The sequence below is a fragment of the Gobius niger genome (assembly GCF_951799975.1).
Source record: "Gobius niger genome assembly, chromosome: 23".
Taxonomy (NCBI): domain Eukaryota; kingdom Metazoa; phylum Chordata; class Actinopteri; order Gobiiformes; family Gobiidae; genus Gobius; species Gobius niger.
The window spans coordinates 9,752,210-9,760,453 of NC_136874.1; the positions used below are offsets into that span (position 1 = coordinate 9,752,210).

At 45.7% G+C, this 8,244-nt stretch overlaps 1 protein-coding gene across 1 annotated transcript in view; it reads right to left on the bottom strand.

The window, feature by feature from the left end:
- The window catches only part of LOC306981836 (beta-1,3-galactosyltransferase 1-like), a 75,102-nt gene extending 66,858 nt beyond the window's left edge, over positions 1-8,244 (bottom strand). Inside the window, exon 1 of the mRNA XM_079581561.1 lies at positions 8,136-8,244. The gene's annotated coding sequence lies outside the window, so the exon portion shown is untranslated. The remainder of the gene's footprint in view (positions 1-8,135) is intronic.

An 8,244-nucleotide genomic window follows, 5' to 3' on the forward strand; every position in this document is an offset into this window, starting at 1 on the left:
ACAGCAAACGGACGTGTGATATGGCCGAGCTGTATATCAACGTGTGTCCTGGTGGCTGCTCTTGATTAAATATGAAGAATCCTCCTCGCGCCGATGTAATCAAGAGTGTACGGGAGGGAGAGACTTTTTCTCCAGTGCGTCTGATACGATCAGACAGACACTTCTCGTGGCCATGGCAGTCAGTGAGAGCCTCGCCAGCGCCGCGCATTCAGACGGTCATTTATCATAATCACGTCGACGAGCGTGTACCCAATCAAAAGCAATAGGCATACAGGATTCAATTTAGCAAATATTTACAAGGATAGGGCTGTCGAGAGTACTCAGGCGGCGGAAAATAAGCCCAATGCCGGCGAATAAACACGCTCCCAGAGATGATTATACCAAACTGGGGGCCGCCTGTGTTTTGCCTCCATCCCTTCAGCGCCTTGTTGGCTGCTCAGGGGGAAAAATGAGTTCTTGAGCCCTGGGGCGGCAACAGAGCGCAGTCACACAAGGAAGTGCTGGAGGAGGGTGTGTGGCTGAACCCAGACAAAAGGAACAGACATTAACTGATGTGTTAATAGGTGGGAGGAGCCGAAATATTTACTCAGGTGAGAGTAACATTATAACATCAGATTAGGTGCTGCCATATCCACATCGCCACAAAGTCACAGACAACGATTTTTCATATTCATATTTTCATATTTTATCTTTTTTCCTTTCACATGTTCAGTTGAATGTGTTATTCTAGATCTTTTTTTTCTTATTATGCAGCTGTATGAATTAAACAAATCATCTCAAGTAGAAGTAAAAAAGCACTTTGTGGAGTCCTTCAGCACAGAGAAACTGAATAATTTAGGATTTAGTGTCGATGTAATTTAGCAAACAGAGCATCAAATTATGTGAAAATTACAACAGACTGAAAAAAATACATAAGATAGTTACAAAAAAGTCAAGCTTTACAGTTCCTTCACTGCCATAACAAACTCACTGTGAGAAGACAAACCTTTTCTAATTCAAAGTAAAACGATCTGTGAGAAAACTACTGTAAGGAAACGGTCAGTTCTGTTTTTCCTTTTCCAGACTCTTAACTCAAAGAAAAACTCCTACAATGCACAACACAACTTTCTTTATTGTCTGACGCCTATTATGCTATTTTTGAGCCTAATCCAGCTCAACAAGCCGCACGTCCCAGCACTCGCCTAATACACCCGCTCTTGTGCATGTTGCATTTGGCACTGTAATTTTCTGTCATTTCGTGGCGTCTACATGTCCCATTCGGTGCAATTTCAGCCGTTGTCGTAGCTCCACTAATCCATGCGACTGAAATGGGTCATGCGGGAGAGGAGGTACGGTCTGTTGACAGACCTGGGCTTTGAAGGACATGGAGAAAATGAAAAATTTGGGAGGCGGCACATATCCAGCTGAACAGAGAAAGCCGCTGTCTATATTTCAATTGATTTCTTCTTCTGGCTATACTGCGTAAGCATCTTTATTAAATTTATCCAAAGATTCTAATCAAAAAAGTTTGGATGATATCTTAAACTCCATCTGTCTGTTTCATTTCCTGCGAGCGCTGCAGAACCTTCTGCCGGAGTAGTAAAATAAATAAGATCCAATATGCAGTGATTTGGGGCTTTTGAATGCGCCGGCGAGTGATTCAACCTATTTTTGAGCTTCAATATAAAGACAAATAAATACAAAAAACATCGAAATGCCAGTTGTGGTGGCAAATCCCAGTATAGGATATAGACCGGTGTGGAACATGATCAGGCAAAGTAAGAGCACCTCCATCATGAGCGTCCCGGGACAGTCATGGGCGTCTCCTGCTCGGGTTGGTCTGTGTGGGCCATGTCTGCACTGATCTACATCTAGAACCAAAACATCTGTTGATCCTCTGAGTTAAATATTGAGGGGACTTGGAGGCATATGAGTCGGCCATGTGTTTATGTGAATTTGACACCGTTAACAAGACCTTCTGGGATGACAGAGCTCCACATCCAATCTGCTCACCCTCAAAATCAATTTTGTAGAAATCATTTTGAGAAGCAAATGTCAGATTTACATACAGGTCTCAAATGGGAAGAGGAGGCAAACAGGCATCCAATGTCTCAAGCATCGCAGAAATAATTGGTCAGAAGGAGATGAATGGTGTTGGGTGTGTGTTTGTGGGCAAAAGATATAATTAGGCCTCAGAGTGGAACATGGCAGTATTCAGAGGGGTAAACGTCCACCGAGGACAGAGCTCATTCGCAGCAGATGTGATTGAAATCAACCGTGCAACGCCAAGTTATTAATATCATCCCTGCAGCCTCAGAGTTGGTCCTGTCACATGGATGTGAGCGTCCTATTCACGGTGACACAGGGTTTGATTCATCTCAAAACAATAGCAACACTCTATCCACTTTGCACAAACACTGAGGTGGACTAATATCAGGAGGAGCGCAGGCACAAGCAGCCTGTGTAAATAAACACTGTGGGGGGCCACAACAAACACAGGAACACCAAGAACAATTATTCAGCCTGGCTGCAGAATAAAAAAAAAAACAGAGCCCAACTGTTACACTCCAAAACTTCAGCTTAGAAAGTGTGGAGGCGGCTCGTCAAGGCTCTGAACAAGAACTTTGATGACTTTAGTGGCAATTTATAATAATAACACTTGCCCTTTTACAGCGCCTTTCACTGAAAAAGCTTAACACGTCATTATTCACTCCAGGGTAGCTCTTGACCATAGCTGCTCTGGGCTGCCTGGTGTAAACGCTCCTTCAGGCAAAGTGGGTGATGACACAACAACAGTAAGTTCCGGTCAGTGCTGGCAACAAACTGCTGACTGTGAGATCTGTGGACGAATGCTCAAACCGCTGAGCCACTGTCGCCTATAACTGATTATTCTAATGATACAAAGTAATAAAAACAACATTATAGGAGCCCTAAAGCGATGCAAATGTATTCACAAGGTAATACAGCAGCTCCCAGTAGAGGTTAGTGCAGATCAAATGTGTTGGGGAAAGTCTGATGAAGAATCCATCCAAACAAACCAACAGCTCTTCAGTTTGGAGCTGCTATTTGAGCACAGATGGCGCTGAATGTGTTTCACAGGCCACACACATTTCAAATATGCTCCGCCTAATCCAGGACAAGTTTCAATTCTGCGGCTCCCAAATGAAAGCGACAAGGTATCCATGCGGCGGGCGAGATAAGGCTCGCTCTCTGCTCCTCTTCAGTACGGGGCGCTGCACGTGCGCGCCCTCCCTGTATGACCAGTGCAATGAAAATCCAATCATCTTTGTGACCGAGGGGGAACTGGAGACATCAATAGTCACAGCGGCCTGGGCTTTGGCACCAGGAGAGTCCCATCATCACAACCCAATTAAAAGGAGCGAGGCGCGGAGACTTAGGGCTGCACTCATGCGCTGCCAAGTGTTCCCCATCACAGAGGTGCAGGAGGAATGGGAGAAAAGGGGTTGCCTTCTCTGACACACATCTATATGACACACATCTATATGCGTCATGATCAGCGCAGAAACCAAAGACGTGAAGCCAGGGCTAAACCAAGCCCCAGACACACTCTTCCGTGTAACTTTGCAGCAGATCTCCACAACACACGGCTGCTCTGCCTGGAGTCAAACAGACGGCACACGCCATCTGAGTCCAAGTAAAACTAGAGCTACCATGTGTTTGTCAGATCCTGCCAGAGCGTCAAGAAGCAGTTTACTGTCCCACACTCATTATCACTGTGCCCAAAGTGTGAGGCTGATAGAACAGAAGAATTGTCATATTATTATGTTCCATCTTCTTCACTGAATGTCCCAAATAGCTGTTTGAAAAAAAGGGATTGAGCAGTATGTTGTCTGTGGATTCACAATCGACTATCTGCCACTTCACCAGAGGACAAAGCTGTAGATACCTGATCCGTACATATACAACAGAGTGAGACAGAGACAGACAGAGAGGCAGCAGAAGCAGCTAGGAGTGCCATAGGTCAGACACATCAAACCACTGGGCAGCAGCGCCCTCAGAGAAAGAACACAACTCCACAGCTGATAAAAGATAAGATGACAGCCTCCTCCTCCTCCTCCTCCTCCTCCTGTCTATAAGTGTATCATGGCAGTGCACCATGCGGACTCTCACAAACTCCAACGCTGAGTAAATCATCAGCTGTTGAACACAAACCATTAATTCCGCTTGAAAACGGTGACGGGACAAGGCCATCCTGCTCCTGTGGCTTTTTTCTAATGCTTCTAAATGAAATAATGCGGCCAGCCATTATTACGAAAAGGGTCAGGTCAGTGATGATGATGATGTGAGAGGAAAAACATCTTGCCAACAGCGGATGGAAGCTCAGCAAGTACATGTGGTTGAAAGTGTTGAAAGGTTTAATTATCCACTTTCCCGGTTTCCTCGAAGTAACCTTTGATTCCATGTTGTGCACAATGACATGGTGGTGTCAGTCACAGCCCATGATCATGTGAGATTGCGGTCATGCCCCTCGCTCCGGGCGCTGATTGGTAGCGCTCGGAAATGAAGATAAACGGCGGACATGTTTGACAAATACACACCGACGCTGGTCAAAGGTAAAAAACTAATTCCAAGAATCCACTGAAGCTTTATAAAGGAGTCGTTTCCAATGTGACAAAACAACAGTGGCATTTGACAAGCTAAGCTGAAGTAGAGGGAAGAAAACGCTTTCCCCCGGGGGCGCCAAAATGCCGGAGCTGAAATGACAGATTTCGCCGTTAAATTGTGTTGACAAGAAAAGCAGGGGGCGCGAGAGAGAGCGCGTAGACAAGTTAATAAGCTGGTTTGTAATATCATTCTCCAATGTGCTCTTTACAAATGCCATTCATCAACGTCACGCTCTGCTCATCTGGCGTGGGAAGGCCAGGTAGCGGCGCAAATCGAATTCCCATCACTTCCAGGACAAAAATATGATGTAATTAAAGAGAATGGGCTTCACGCTTCAGGGGCTTTTGCTCTGATTCATTTGGGGCTAAAAAGTCCTCCATTTTGTGCGTGGCGGACGATTTATTTAGGGAGCAGTGTTACCAGAGATCGATCGCGTGCGCTCCAATGATGGCTGGGATACCTTCACATAAACAGCTCCCCATGAGGGTTAAATGAGTTAAAACTGCGCCTATTGGCAGCCCTCTCTGGGGCTACACCTTGCCTCAGTGCACGTCAATAACACATACGTTACAGCGGCCCCTTTATGCAGAGAACAGCCTGTGATGAGAGAAGGGTCGGCCATGTTTGATAACAGCTTTTACAAAGAGCGCTCTGTAAAAAACATGCTGGATAATCATTGATTTTTCAGACATCAGAAGCCGGCGAATTCCACTAGGGATCTGTGCACTGTGGTTACATCGATTCACAATCAGGGCCATAATGGTTTGGGAAAAGACTAACAGCAGGAGTGCGATGTACGGAAAGGACTGGAGGCGGCCCAAGCATGTTTCACTCGAAAATTCTACAGCAACACCCAACTCCAGATGAAACTATACACAACAAAAAAAATCAAATCAAATCAGGACTAAACTGATTTGTCTGAACTACTCTCTTAGCCTAATGAGTATGTTTTGGGATTTTTTATTTTATGTTTTTGATGGAAATGGCAGCACATGATGAAAACCTAGGACACAAAACCCGTTGTTCCACATAGCGCGATGATCTACGTGCACATATCGACTCTACCCCGCCGACCTTTCTGTTTCCACCGCACACACACCTGCATTTGTAGTGGGTGGTGCCCCCACAGAGGAGCACGCTGTACAAGTCGTCATTAAAAGTTTTGTAAGCTGCGATGAGAACAAATGTGGACAAATACTGCCTTCTGGTGGGACTTATGGAATCATTCAGAGGTGCCAAGCTGTATTGAAACAGAAAAGAAACCGCTAAATACAACTATGAAGGTAAGCTACATGCAATGTTATGCCAACATCAGCTAAAGCAGCGCGAACAGCAGCTAAATGTTAATATAGGCAAAATCCCCTTTTTGAATAGCCGTATGACGTTGTGAAACATTAAATCCGCATGACCTGAGTGTCAATATTGAGGGCTGTCCACTTTCTCATTGCCAATCAGAGGCCAGAGTCTGTTCACGTCACATCAGACACGGGTCAGCACTTTGGCCACAGCCAGAGGTCGGGCCCAAAACCTATACCTGGTCAGACCGGTTTGGCCCTGGCCTTTAGTATGGAAAAGCTCGACAAAGCGGGTGAAAGAGTCATTCGGCTGACACGCGCCTGCATGTGGAAAAGCAGCTAAAGAGGACCTGCAAACACTTTATGCCGGGGAATCGAACCTCGGACTTTCCATTATGCCACCAAGCAGAAAACATTGCAATGTGGTAAAGAAGAAGGGGAATGATATTCATTTGCATGTCCATTCGCATTAAAATTCAGAGCAGGACTAAGCTGTTCTACACAAATGTCTACCAGTGCAACTATTTAGAATCAATGTTGTACTGTAGTGTCTTCCATGGCTTCCTTGAGACATGTGGGTCCTGCTTTCTTCTTCCTGATCATGTAAAAGTCTATCCAATCACCTCTGACCCACCCCTGAAATCTTAACTCATATCGACAGACACCAGGCCAGCCTTTTGTGTGGTCAATGTTAAAAGAATTATTCGGATCGGTCGAAGAATGTCATGTCCAGAATGTGTAACTGCAATTGACAGGTCGCAGATTTGTTTGTTTGGGACGATTCAAACTGTGCCTCCCATTGAGACAAAACGGCACACTTCCTTTCCAATAACCTAGTGCAACATATCTATGCATGTGTCAGCCTATGGTCAGAATATAGAACCATCCCCATATGATAACTGAATGGCAGGTTAAGTTACTAAACATAAAGTTCAATCATTCCATTTGAATGCAGTCCACGTTGTCCCCCCACTGTCCTAGACCAAGCGTCTGGCTTTATGGAGATCTGGCCTTTCAGTTTTGACCATTGCATCACTGCATGAATAGCTCCTACACGTGGACAAAGCTTCCATTCAAACCCATCATCTCCTTGACTTACACAAACTACGCTGTATTCCACGTCAGCCGAGATGAATAGGACACTGCAAGACATTTCTGAAATTAAACGCCTATAAGACAGCCCATCATTCACTGTCTGGTCTCGTGCCAGCGTCGCTTTAAATAAGGGGGAATTTGGCAGGGTCGCCCGCATTAGCGACCCCGTGGCTGCATTGGGAAGCAATAGAGACGGCTTTTTTCACTCGCTTTCGGAAACAAAGTATTTGGCGGGCCGGGGGGAAGACTTTGCGGAGCCGTGCGTAATTCTGGGGATGAGCGCTACAGGGGGTGGTGGTGGTGGTGGCGGTGGCGGTGTCGCGTTTCAAAAGAAAGTGCGGGGCTTAAATCTCTCCGAGTGTGTTTTCTGGGAGGCTTAAACTGTTCGCGACGAGCCAAGACGCTGGACGTGAATTGTTGTTATGACCTTTTGACTACAAGGTAAAATCCTATTGAGCGGCGCGCCACTGAGGGTTGTATAGTCGCTGTCCAATTCTGACTGTCCCCTTGCAGCGGGAGGGCAGGGAGAGGCGGCGCAGTCTGACACAGTGATGAAGCACGCCACGCTGACCCCCATCCCTTTATGCAATAAAACACAGGGCTGATGGATTTCACCGGTTCATGTTTAGTGACATGGATTAGCGAGCCAGATTAATCATTGTGGTTGATATCAGCCTGCAAAGTGCACAATGCGCTTAAGTGCTTATGGGGGGGATTTATTTTGGCCGCTTTCCCTTTTTTTTTTTTTTTATTTTTTTTTTTTTTACTTATTGGGAAGCAGCACGTGAACGCATGCCAATAAACTGCGCGAGAAGATTCAAAGTCTAGAAAGCGAAGGTAGCCTACTGACCACGCACGCTCGTCATCATGTTCACGCGAGCTCAACTGCCCCAAACATATACCTTTAAAAATAAGATTAAAAGGATTACATCCGTGCTAAATAACAAACCGCACACATACTGACATATTTCATGCAAAACCGTATGCAATCATCTACAGTAAAAGTCATAACAGTTTATACGTAGGAAGAAGAAAAAAACAGTCTCACGAGACAGACAGCTGCTTCTAGTTAATTAACGCACGTGCGCACCCACGCCAGTTCAGTCGCTGCGTTCATTGTTAGCATTTCTCGACACATACCTTCGTTTTATTCCCAAAGCTCCCGTTTAGATGCAACTTGTTCGCAGATGCTGCTCCCGGTCCTCCTGCTCAACACACCGTGAATGCCTGCTCCGACTGCGCGCGCGAG